The sequence below is a fragment of the Lepeophtheirus salmonis genome, chromosome Z, assembly GCF_016086655.4.
Source record: "Lepeophtheirus salmonis chromosome Z, UVic_Lsal_1.4, whole genome shotgun sequence".
NCBI classification, from domain to species: domain Eukaryota; kingdom Metazoa; phylum Arthropoda; class Copepoda; order Siphonostomatoida; family Caligidae; genus Lepeophtheirus; species Lepeophtheirus salmonis.
In genome coordinates this window covers 11345163-11359256 of record NC_092584.1, presented here as the reverse complement: position 1 = coordinate 11359256, position 14094 = coordinate 11345163, and positions in this window count along the sequence as shown.

The window sequence follows — 14094 nt, the reverse complement described above, 5'->3', positions numbered from 1 at the left end:
TTAAAAGTTAAGCGTATACATAAAAAAAGTTAATCTGTATTTTTCCGTTTGTTGACACCATTTGTGTTATAGCGTTCCAAAATGGAATTTAAAAAAAGTGAAAATTCGATATATTCTTCACTATAACTAGTACATAAACATATAGACATATTTATTATAGATATATATGATATACATGTGTACATAATTTGCTAAAATATAAACTCCATGTAATTTAGATGCATAATATTAAATGAGTTATGTATGAGATACTTCAAGTAGGTATATCAAGGAGCAAACAATGAAATTCATATGTATATTTTCTCATATATTGCAAAATTAATATTTTTTTCATGATTACTTTATTTTTAGGTGTTTTTCTTAAGGATTTAAAGAATATTGATAATGGCTTGTGTTGTGTCGAAGACTGAAGCTCCAAACAGTTAAGTCTCGGTTCGGTCCAGTTCAGTCATGGACATCAGTCCTAAATCTGATAAAGGTGATGATGTGACTCAACTCAATTTTTTCTTTTTTACTGACAGTCCGAAAGAGCAGTCCCCAGGACTGATCACAGTGGTCATAAGACTGGGGATGGACCAAATAAATTAGGACTTACACAACATTAATATGGAATGAAAAATACATCGGGGCAACAATAAACTTTCCGGTTTCTAAAACTGAATAAATAAGTCCTTATACCGGGGAATTCATAAAAATTTGAACTCTCACTAATTCAATAATCAAATAAGGTTAAGTGATTTAAATTAATTCACATTTCAATATATTAAAATATAAACAGTTAGTTACAAAGAAATAGACAACACCTCTCTAGCTTATGTACAAGTCGAAAAATTAATGCTTGACGTGATCGACAAATTGCTATTTGCACACTCCAAAAAGTTGAGGGTCCACAGGACCACCATTGATACTGTCAGCAAGTCCAAAACGTTAGAGAGGAAAAAGGGCTCTGTCAAAGGGCGAAAAGATCTCTGCTGCAAAACTCTTTTGAATAATTCTTTTGAGTGCTTTTGAACTCTTTTTTGGACACTTTTGACCCCCCTACACCCGTGATACTAACCCTTTCGACTACATCTTCTGAAGACATCTTGAGGGCAAGGCCTGCAGTACCTGGCATCCAATCCCCAATCCTCTCAAAGCCACTATCAGGAAAAATTGTGAGGTTGAGACACAGGACTACACCGTAGCGTATAGCCAGGCCTTCAGTAGGCACCTGGAATCCTTAGTTACCGCTAAAGACAGTTACATTAAATATTAAGAGTGCTCAGATACACATATATTTATTGTATAATTTTTTTGAAATTATACTGCAAATTAATAAATTATATCTTATTGAAATTTAATATTCAAGGGGTTCAGATTTTAATGGACAACTCGATAACTAATTAATCAATATAAATATTTATTAAATTTAATATAAAGTTTGAAGCATATTCAATTCATTTAAAGCTCAAAATTTGAGCCCTTAGCTGTCATCCTTTATTTTAGACAAGGATAAAAACTCCGACTCGCCTAGTAGATTTTTTCTGTGTACATTTACATCTCCTATCTCAGTGAGTCCTTGAGTGAATTGACACTTAAATGACGAATATAGTAAACCTTCCTAAATATAACATTAAGAATGGGATGGGATGACAGGCATAGCTTTTGAGGCCCATCCTCTTCAAAAGGGCCCGTTCAGTATTATGGATGACGGAAAATTCCCTACCCATAGCTCAGGGTCATACAGTTTGGTCAAAATCTAACCATTTAGCGATCAGTTCGTCTCAATCGTCCCAACCAGGTATTCCGAATCCCTGGGGGTTCGTACCACGGCTTTATCCTGAGTTTTATCCATTCTTGGACATTCTAAATAGTCTTTCGGTCACTCCGAATATTTTTTTATATAAAATAAACCAATATTGCTTCCACGTGTTACACCTCTTTTGAAACTTAACCTTTAAGGAGTCAAATAACGTCATTAATTTAGAAGAGTTCACTAATTTATGCTTATAAAGCTAATTACTTAGCCGGGAAATTTTTTTACACACCCAATAAATTGTTGATATTTCAGATTTAGCTTTCTTTTTTTCCCTTTTTGTTATTTATATAAATGTAAGTCCTTGTTAGACTCAGAGTAAAATTAAGAATCGACATCGTCATGGACCAGCAAATCTTGTGATGACGCTGTAATTACTGTTTTCAACAGTAATTTAGAATTGTACCATATTGAATGCACAAGTATCTTGATATACCGAAGAACAGTACTAATAATCAATAATATACATTTGTGGTTGGAGAAAAGGGGTTAGAATTTTTTTGGGATAATGGGAGTACTAGTGTTCCTAGTATAATATAAATAGGGGGATATATGCCCAGTTTCCATAGCATAAGGGTGGTGTCGACAAGGGGATAGTTTGTCCCCATCTCTGTTTCTAATTGCTGTTAGAAGTCTTCAACGAGACATAATGAAAAAAATAAAAAGTCCTTTCAACAAGTTGATAAAGTTTATAAATTACTCTGTTACGCAGATGACCTCACGACCGTATAGGACACTGTGGAAACCTTAACAAGCTCTATAAAAGAAGTATTTCTCACACTAGAGAGGTTTAATAAGAACTCTGGACTCAGAGTTAATTTCGAAAAAATAGTGGTCCTCACGTCCAATGAGTTTAACTTAAGGAAAAATTTCCCACCTCGAGTTCTCCACTTCGTCTTGCTCCTCGGTGTGAACATTGAAACATCCCAACTAGAAAATATAAAAAACTTATCACTTCGCTTGAATCTTTAGATAAAATCAAGGTCTGGAACTCCATTATGATCCCAAAAGTAATTTATCTTTTATGGTACACTCATTTCAGAGAGGATATTTGCAAAAAAATAAAAAAGGATTCGAGAGGACTTCGTATGGGATACAAAGAGACCGTACATATCACTAAGTTGGTTAGAGGCTCCCATAAGAGACTAGGGACTAAGTTGACTAAATCTCGATTTTCCCAGTAGTTCTCCCGTTACTTGGTGCACACGAGTACCTAAATTACAACAATAGGTAATTAAACCAAACCTAACTACTCAAATTTGACGGGCTCACCTCTTTTGGACAACTTAGACAACATATGTAGAAAACCAACTTTCACCTCGTACAATTTCCTGGTAAGAGGTCATGTCATAAGGCTTTGGTAGAGCTTCAAAGATAAGCAAAGCTGTTAGGAACCACATATTCCTGGTCTCTTGGCTATTGGAAATGTTCCCGGCAGATCTGTTAAAATGGTAATAGCAAGGAGTTTAAGGGACATCAAACACAGAGATTGGCTGAAGAAACGGCTACTTCAGAGTGACAGGGTTCTTGACGACTCAGTTCTCAATAACACAAAACGTATAATAACCCCTTTATAAACTTGCATCAAAACTTATTTCGATACCGTTTGGCGCCGGGCTCTCTCTCTTCACGAATTCCACACACCCCTTAAAGAAGACAGAAAGTGTAGCTTCTACAAATACGAATGGGAAACGTCCTCTCGCCTCTTCTTAGATTTCTGTGAGATATCGGAGCTATAAGGCATTTTGTCTCATGGCTTTTGGTCTGAGGAGGACTTTTGAGTATGTGCTAAATAAACTGCATAATTCCAAGCAATTTCGAGTACTCCTGCTAGACTTACACATTTAAACAAGGATTACATTTGAAACGAACTGGGATTATAAGTAAACATTTAACAAAAGTCAACAAAAATCTCGGAAAAAACATTAATTATAAATATATCAAAGAAAAGAAGTCAGTCTAGGAAACGGCACATGTTATAATGGACTCGAAAAAGAAAGAACAAAGAATCCCAAGTTTTGACAAGTTACGAGTAACACTCGGCTTTTTATGCCCACGAGTAGGTTTTTTTTTGTGTCTTTTTATATTTTCTTCATAACACTTGAGTACCAATTTACGAGTTTTGCGCGTGACACATCACTACTAATATATATACATATATATATATTTTTTTTTTGTGAGAGCAACTCTTACTCCAATATAATTATATATATATACAAGTTATCTGGGCCACAAAAAAACAATTTTTTGCAAATGCGATTTTCTCTGCAACACGTCATCAGATTAAATAAATAAATCTGATTCTAAGAAGCTCATATGATTCTGATTTATTTTGTTCGATAAAATCACCACCAGCCTAAATTATAGTCTCTTAACGGCCCAAAAGCACAAGCCATCGCCAATTGTTCCGTAGGTAAACCCTAATATTCCTTCTTGATCCAACAGATAAGTTTGTCTTTATTGTTACATGGGTTTCCGTTGGTTTGTCGTTCAATCGCACCCTATAAAAAAAAACTTCAGATTTGGCAAGTTTAGAGGCCAAATATGCGGTGAGATGAAGCCGTCAAAATGTCTTGGAGAGATTTCAGACTTTTTTTCGAGGTGTGGAAGGGAGCCAAGTCTTGCAACCAGACGTTATTCATTCCAACCTTGCAAGAACGTCTCACTGAGTCCCACAGTCAGGGCAAGTGTTTTGTTGTCGCTTCCAGTGTGCATTCCATGGAGGGGCCTTCCAAATATTTTGGGCTAATAAATCCTCCAATGTATTTCATTTTTTCCCAACTGGTGCAAATTTGAACAAACTCTCTAACACAGAGAAAACAAGAGAGCGTACCCAAGCGGTGGTATAGATAGCCTGTATATATTTATATATATATAATATAAAATATAAATGTTCTTGGCTTCCTTCTCTTAATTTTTGTTTCAGATTGATTTCGTGTAAACTAAAGACATATTTACTTCTATGAAAAGAAAGTGTAAGTAAATGTGAACACCCCCTTATAATCTTTACAACAAGTGTTTTTATTCAACAGATACGAATTTTTTCTTTCTTTTTATTTTTTTGCATATCCCCTATTCATTTTAATATAACTTTTTTTTTTTGTTCTTTTTTCATATATAAAAAAACATTCCCGCCTAATACTATCATATAAAAATAAAAAGCCATACTTTCATCTTATATATGTAGGTATATAATAAGGGTGCTTTAACGTTTTTTATGCCAACAGATGTAATTTTTGAATGTTGCATTGCCTTATAAATTCCAAAGAATGGTTCTTTATTTAATCAAAATGATTATTATATAATTGCATAAATGATTACAAAATATACTTTGAAATGAAATCAAGAAATGAATTAATATTTGGGTGATTTGAAAGACTTTTTCATAAATATCAATTTTTGCTTTGTATATTACGATGTTTGTTCGAAAATTCCGTACAATGTCCGAGAAATGGCACTTCTGGTGCGTACTGAGGATATGTTTATTTAATAGCATCTCTTGGAAGAGCACACACCAGCTATTTGCCAGATATGTATATTTCTGTCTGTTTGGAATTTGCTTGTATCGATGAACTAGAGTGATTTCAAAAAATGGACGAAACAGAATTTCTTGTGTTGATTAAACATTACTTTATGAAAGGTGAAACGCCTCAGGATACTAAAAAGAAACTTAAAAACATAATAAGGACTCTTCACCTTCGATTAAAACATTTTATCAGTGGTTTCAAAATTTTCAGAGTGGTCATATGGGCTCAAGTGACGCTGAACATGCTGGACGCCCTTTTGAGGCTACTACTCCAGAAATTATTGATAAAATCCATGATACTGCAATTGATGACAGAGGAATGAATGTGTGTGAGATTACTAGTGCTATGGGCATCTCGAGTAGGAACCTTTTTCCATTAATTTTGAGAAAGAAAGGTATCAATCTGACTGAAATTTGGTGTTTGTTCGTCCAAAAGATATTACTAACTAAACATAACCTCAATACGCACCATCTTTCGAACTTTGCACGGACTTTTCCAAACGGTGCTTACCTGACGTTTGGACTGGAAGATTTCCATTTTTTTTTTATTCACATTTTCGAAAATTGGCCTTCCAGAGCGTAGTGCATCTTTAACATCAAAATAATTGAAAAGTAATCGACAAAACAAAGAAACTGTATGATTGGCTGCAACAATATAAAAACCATTTGTACTATTCACATTTTTAGGGGTCTGACTTGAGTTTTGGGCTTTATTGAAGAAAAACTTGGGGAAAAAGTGTATATTCCCTTTGACAGCCAGTCAAACAATACTGAGTTGAACAATCACAAAAGTATACTTCAAGTTTTTTTAGTACAAAATCTTATCCTTCTAACAACGCCTAGTGCAAACCAATCACACTTATAAAATGTAATATATGTGTATATTGCTAAAGACAATGATGGAAAAATAAAGGATCTCTTTTTACTAAACTTATTATTTAGGATAAATGATATACTACTTAATCATTAGGATTGGTAGTAACTATTATTTATGATTTACTAAAACTTATTGATAATATACTCAATAAGGGTCTTCAAGCATAAATTAAAAATAAATTTATTATTTAATAAAAATGCGTTTTTGGTTTATCCTGAAAGACCTGTCAATGCATTTTTCCATTCAATAAAAAGTATTTCGAAGGAGAGGATCAAGAACTGTTACATAACTCTACCTACCTCATCTGGTTTGAGTCTTATCGAAAAATTCAGGAAGATATAGGGGATCAACAAATGTACCCAGATGATTTTAAAAAGCACTCAATGCCCTCCAATTTCTTATTGCACAAACTGGGTTACTTACAGGCTCATTAAACGCTCCCTGCTCACAAATAAGTACGTGATAATTAAGGTACATTTATTGGTAGGGTGTGTGAGGAGAAAGAGAGGGTCTTTATTCACCAAACAGGAGAATAAAAATTCAACAATTCAACATTAACCAAACTCATTGCGTTGTTGTTTTTTTTCTTCTTCTTTTTTTACAACAACTGAGTTAATAGAATTGATTTAATGATTGACCATAACAATAACTCCCTATTGGTATAATTATTAACTTTTTAATTAATAATATTTCTTCTCTTCTCAAAATCTTCACTTTTCGGTATCTTTGTGAACAGCTAAAATTTAGATTAAGATCAAGGACAAGTAAACAGAAGGACCACAAACTTTTTTTATGAGTAGGCAAGAGAGTTATTTTACATTATAAGATCCCTTTTGCATCCTTGGGACACCAGTGTCCCAGAAATTCAATATTGGTTCCTGTGCTTGTTTTATATTGAACTTTCTTTTCTTTTTGGATAGTTCAGATGTTAAACTATGTTTCATATCTTTTAATAATTAGTCAAAAGCGAGTTTTGAATATTTGTAAGCTACTGAAATGAACCGTTTTTCCAATATATGTCTGTTAATCTATCAACTTCTATGTTATGGTGTTTTTCTGCTTCATATCCTTTGTTCTGTTTATTATCTATAAATAAAGTCAATTGAATTATTTATAGTTGTCAGAAAGCAAAATACACTAATGGTATTTATATTTCTGGTCTAATCATGAAAAATCAAATAAATACTAGTGAAATTGGTTATATTCATTTCCAAAATATTATCCATATAGATCAATATACTTTGGCATACGTTTGAGTTAGTTTTTAGAGGGTTTTTTCCCCATTCTTATTCAGGTAAGTCCAAAACATAGTTATTGAATGCTTCAGTGGACTCTTCTTGGTTATGAAAACTGCTAACTTGCACTTCCATGATGAAGAATACTTCGCCTCTTCTTTCTTTTTTTCGAACTTCTTGAACGAATTCTGGCAGACAAATGGTCTTGTACCATTCAGAATTACCTGTTCTACGTTGCTCGTTGAAAGACTCATATGTACAGTCGACTGCTATTTGTGTATGGTGTATATGCTGTGTTCCAGGATTTGTGAGTTTTGGAGATATTATACACGTTTTTTGATGCATATCGAACAAAGTTACTAGCATTCCCTGGCACCAATTGACATGAGCCTTCTTTTGATTATTTGTCAGATTAAGTGAGATCTAACGTGAAAAATTCTTCTTTTTAGCCAAATTTTGAGACAATATCCTTTGGATGCTGGGCATACCGATCCCCAAAAAGTCCTTCGATATCTTGGGAATTCACAAGACAATCTTGTTTTATTAGCTCATGCACAACATCGATGTATTCTAGGACATCAACCAATTCTAAGTGACCTTCACCATATTTTGCTATTTCTTAAATGACTCCTATTATTATTTCTTTTTATTAAAAAAAAATTGAGAAACATGTAAGACATCTTAGAACATATTGTCTCCATTTATGTAATAATTTTATTTGAAACAATTAATATATAATTGTTTCTAAACCATTAAGTTTCTTGAGAATGAACGTAGAAAAAACAATTCAGGCATTTCTGGAGTTATTTAAGGAATTTATACACACGATATTTTTCACCATTACATTTTAGACGTTATATTTAAAAAATTATTGTTTGTAAATAAAGTATTTATTACTAGTTAGTTCCTCTAGAAAATTTATTAAAATAGTCTTCATTACTTACAAATATATTGACTATCGACGATTTAATAAAATTGAATTGTATTTTCGAAATTTTCGTTTTCATACAATTAGTGAAAGTGAGAATTTTGAAAAGAAAATAAATCTAAAAGTCTGATGAAGTACTGTGTTCGAAGATAAGAGAGTCAAATTATAAAATATTTTCATCAAAATATACAATATCCTAAATTACCAAGTAAAAACACTTCATGTAAAATATAGATTCGAAAGATTTTTTTTTTTTTAAATGGATTGTAAAATATAACCTCAGACAAAGATGTTTTTGGTGCTGAAATCATATACGAGGGTTGTCGGAAAAGTTTCTGACCTAACAAAGATTCATGACGTTTTTTCTGATTTTTTATTTATTTTACAAAATAGTCTCCTTCTTAATCTACACACTTTTCCCAATGATGTTCTCATCTCTTTAACCCATCCAACAAGGCATTTTTCTCTGCTCAATAATTGTTCAATTGACAATTCTTGTTTTTGGCTCAATTATTTCAAGTTGGATTGACTGAGACATGTCAAATTTCATCAGAACAAGACTTTATATATATTCTATTGTAAAATCATATTTAAAGGTTACACTTTCATGAACAAATATTTTATGACAGATCCATATTCGATGAGCTACATTCTTATTATTATTCTTTAGTTATTAACCCAATCTGCCGAATTTTAACTAAGGAGAGAACATATATGGATTGATATAAGTTTTGAGTATCTACATGTGAGTATGGTCATGAAAAACGGAGAGTAATAATAAGGACTCTTAATGTAATTATTAGCTTGTTATTAGAAAAAAATATGTTCCATAATTAAAACCAAATTACTTGGTAAATTACAATTATTTACCACAGGATTGTTATTTATGAAAGTGTACTTTAAACTATATATATTAGTTGACAGAGTTACCGGTTGAGATGATTAAAAAACAAGACATATTAAAGCAATTTGATTTTTTTATTAATACATAATAGGTAGTAATCAACAGGCCTTATGCAATTATGGTGGTGACAAAATTTCAATAACCGAAGGCTCAAATACAATTAGAACTTGTTAAAATATAAAAAGAAAATATGAAATCAACAAAGATGAAGAAGAAACATGTTTGAAGAAAACAAAAGTTAAAGAAAAATATTTCAACCACAAACAAACCTTCAAAATTATTTTCATGAAAAATTTATGGTATGTGTGCTTATGATAACATGTCCTTCAATTGTATTGCTTCTAATGAAACCTTGAAATTTGAGTTTGGTTATATTCGGCCCAAGTTTCACGCTAAAATTAAAAAAGAAATTATTGAGCAAACCATTAACATAAATTGTATGTATCATGGAACTCATTCGGCTGTTGACAGAGTCCTTTTTGAAAATAACTAAAAAGGCGAACCTTTTCTAAGTTATCCTAAAAAGAAGAGGATTGTTCAAAGGATGATGAAAATAAGCCCAAGACGAATAGGATGTTTATGATCATTTTAATATTGAGTCCAAAAAAATAATTAAAACAACAAGATTGCTGAATTTCGAACGAATGTTAAGGACGTTTTGAATAAGGTTAGAAAAATTTGCAAACTATTCTTCAAGATCCCGTTTAAAAATGACAAAAATTTCCAAAAGCAAATAGTTTTGAGCAATGGAAAAGAGATCAACCTTCTTTCAGATCAAAATATTCATTGGAATTCATCTGTGGCAATGATGAGGTGTTTCCAGGAGGTAAGAAAATCCTTAGAAATGGCAATGATTGAAATAAATATAAAAGTTTGATTTTGCTCCAGAAAAAATCAAACTACATAAAGAACTTTGGTTTCATAGGAAGATGCAGATTTAAATTTTTCTAAAAGGGATTCCAATCTCTTCAAATGTGAGCTGATGATTATTCACGCTACCAATGTACTTCTTAAGCAAGACTCGCAATTCGACCAATATTTGAGAAATACTTTTATGTAAAAAGTTCTTGAAAGACGTCATTCTGAACTAATGCACATCATTCATCATTTTCATGATTGTGAGTATTTGACTCAAAAAATTGATGTTGTCATTCATAGAAAAAAAGTTGTCAATCTTGCAATAGAGTTGGTGGGAAGACATTTTTCAAGTTAAAACGAATCTTGTCATCAAAAGTAATAGAAAATGTATTCGTTCAAGAACAAACCAACCTCAACTTAAAAAGTCCAAATGTATTGAATAAAACTTAAAGAGTTCTTAATTAAGAAAACTGCTGTTAAAGTAAATGCTAATTTATTTTGCAACTGATATGCATTCAATATTATAAATGTATATAAAATCTCATGTGATAAATATTTCGACATCTATAGTGTATATATCTACCTATATAAATATATACTAGGGGTATATAATAAATACATACAGTTTATATATAACATAGTGCAGTCATGCGGATATAAAAAAAAGTACCTGAGAGCATTCGGGAGAGTAAAGGTTAATCAAGAAAATTTAGGAGAAGAAAGATTGAAAAATGAATGACCTGAGAGATAAGGAGTTCATTGTTATTAAAAAAAAAGTTTTTAAATACAAAAGTCATGTATCAAGAATGGTAAATTATATGAAAGGATCAAACAAACACCTTGGGATCCCTGGATATAAATAATTATAAGTTGCTATGAAAGGTAGGATTATTGAATGATGTAATTGAGCTTCTGGAGTTGAAAAACAAGGTCAAATATCAAATAGAGGAAACAACGTCTTTGATTAAAGACAGTAAGCAATTAAACAAGCTAATAGAAAGTTTATATAGTGTGTGGCAACAAATAATGCAGTAGGATTTAAACTTGCTCCTTATTTCAAACTGTTTTAAGTTACATTAACTTATTTTATAATCCAATTATAAGAATGAAAAAATTTAAAACAATATTCGTATTAAGATCAGGAGAGACGATAGAGGTTCAAAGAAGAAGGATATCCGATTTTCTCGACCCACTAGTCAAGGTGGAATAAATTGTCAGGATCATCGTCTGCTCGAAGAGGCTCGTCTTCAAGGATTTTTTGACCCTCACACGGAGTCCTGTCAGCATTGGTTTCAACGAAATTCGGTCTATAGCCTTTTTGGACTCGGTGAAGGAGAACATGGAGAGGAGCCCGATGAAGAGCCTGAGACAGATGTTCAATATTTGAAATTTAAAAAAACAACAATAATATTTCACATTTTATTTCCAAAAAAATTAATTTTTTTGGAAATAGCTGTGAAATATTCTCCAAAAACCAATTTTTTCCTTGACAAGAGGGAAGGAAGAAGCTTTTAAAAAATTTTTAAATAGAATATTTAAATTGTCAAAAATGTGTATTAAATAATGGAAATTATCGTTTGTCTGACCGTAATGGTAGCACTGTTTTGATTATCATGGAGATAAATACTAATGGAAACAAAAATAAAAAATCCGCTAAAAATAATTTTCATTTTACTGTAACTGTTATTAAAATCATTCATAGTATTTTATTCGATACTCCATCATAATTTGCTTAGTAATATATTATTAAAAATGTACATATATAATGTATGATACCAAAAATTACTTCATAGAAATAATAAGATGTTCATTATACATATAAAAAATGGATTAACAAGCAGATGCGTCCATAGGGTGTAAGAGAGGCTACAGTACAATTAAGGAACTTTAGTAATTTTTCCAAAAAAAATTATATTTGATTTTTTTTTCAAAAAATCCAATATTTGAAATTTAATTTCCCAACAACTTTTCCAAAAATTAACTAGTGACTTTTAAAATTTTTAATATAAAAAAAAATAATATTTGAATTTTTTTGAAAACAGCTGTAGATTTTTAAAAATAATTCCAAAAATATTTTTTTATTCAATAGGCATTCCTTTATTTCTAATTCTGGCAAACAAAAACAAATCAAAATCCTAACATTCACAATCTTTACTTTTTTCCAAAAATATTTAATACTTTGAAAATAACAGTGGATTTTTGAAATTTAATAAGGACTTTTTTGGAAAATATTTCATAAAAATACCCTCTTCCTAAAATATAATCATACGGACGCCCTCAATATCAAAGAAGAATGATAGTTTTGTTGTTTTGGAAACATGGGATCAGTATTTATAACTTATGACTTCCTTTATTAATAAAAAATAATGCAATATGAAAAAGCATGGACGTATCAAGTGGGACAAGGAAATCGACAGCTGACAACAATATACATTGGGAATTTATATGCTGGCGAAGTAACACGTGAAAATAAATGGTCTAAGCAATTGTGGTTAAGGAGTTAAAAGAAGGCAAGAAGAGGAAATGGTTTGAAGCGAGATGAAGCCTTTTTCAAGTCCCTGGAGACCAAGATCAAGGAAGATCCAACAGCATCAATGCGATGCTTGGCTGACGAGTTCAACGTGGACGAGATCACCATCAGGAGGGAAGTTCATGATGACCTCGACCTTAATATCTTTGTGAGGAATCCAAGGCATATCCTCACAGATAGGATGAAGGTCTTAAGGTCATCTGACTGTGAAATCTTGCTAGACAAGAGACCTGGATGACAGTGGATTTAATTATTGACAAGTCATCTGACACCCAAAAGATATTGTCAAGGGGTTTGGCATCAGGGCATGTAAGGGGACATAAAAATTTCAAAAAAGATTTCAAAAGATCTTAAAAGAGTCTTCCAATGGAAGAGATGGGTTTCTTTCCTTACTGGTGCCAAAAGTGGCCTTTGGCTCTTTCCATCCACTTTTTAATAGCACTCCGGAGAGTCTGATGTGAAACCCAGATATTTCTTGCATGGGCCCTATTAGATTTGAGGGGATAACCCTGGGCTGCTTTATTTAACTCATAAAGGTCCATCTTGGATTCATTGCCAGAGCCCTTCTTCCTCTCTAACGTTTTGGACTTGTTGATTGCGTAAACATTGATCACGTTCAAGTGTCATTTTCTCGACTGGTACACTAGCTAGAAAGCTCAAATGTGTTTTGTTATGTAACTAATTGATTATGTTTTTATAGATCGAAATATACATCCATTAAAATCACTCAACCTTTATGCCTTTTGGAATTAGTAAGTGATCAGATTTCAATGTACCACCCAGTACATCATATACATATTTTGATCCAAAAAATAAAAATGTAATTGTATTAATGTACGAACTACCGAATGATTTTTGGACTTATTTATGTTTATTTTACGTCAAAAGACTACAAGATGCAATAAAGGTAACCTCATGCTTCATTCAAAATATAGACATTCAATCCATCAGAATCAAAATTTCCTTAGTTACTTTATATAAATATGTTTATTAATTCTCTCATAAATTGAATTAATTTATAATACATACATATATTTAATAAGAGATTCAAAATACGAGGAATATATGGTTCTAAAAATATATGTATATATATATTTCCTCTAGAAAGTATAAACATCAAGTTCTGAGAAGTAGAAATTAGCTCAATATATTATTCTGAATATGAGTTATATGTAGATAGGCTTAAAAAAAGATTTTCTTTGAAGGTTCATAATCATTACAACTTAGAAAAATAGAAAAAAATAAAATTGTTAATCTGGAAGGATTGTAAAAGAAAATATAAATATGGTTGGCTATTTATACGAACATAATTGTTTTATCATGTATCAATAAAGCAAAGGTGCCTGAAGGATTGTTACCACCAGAGGTGTTTAAGATATTCCATTGAAAGTGGGAGTGGATTTCTCTACTCGCAATAGAAAAGACTTAAAGACGTGAAATC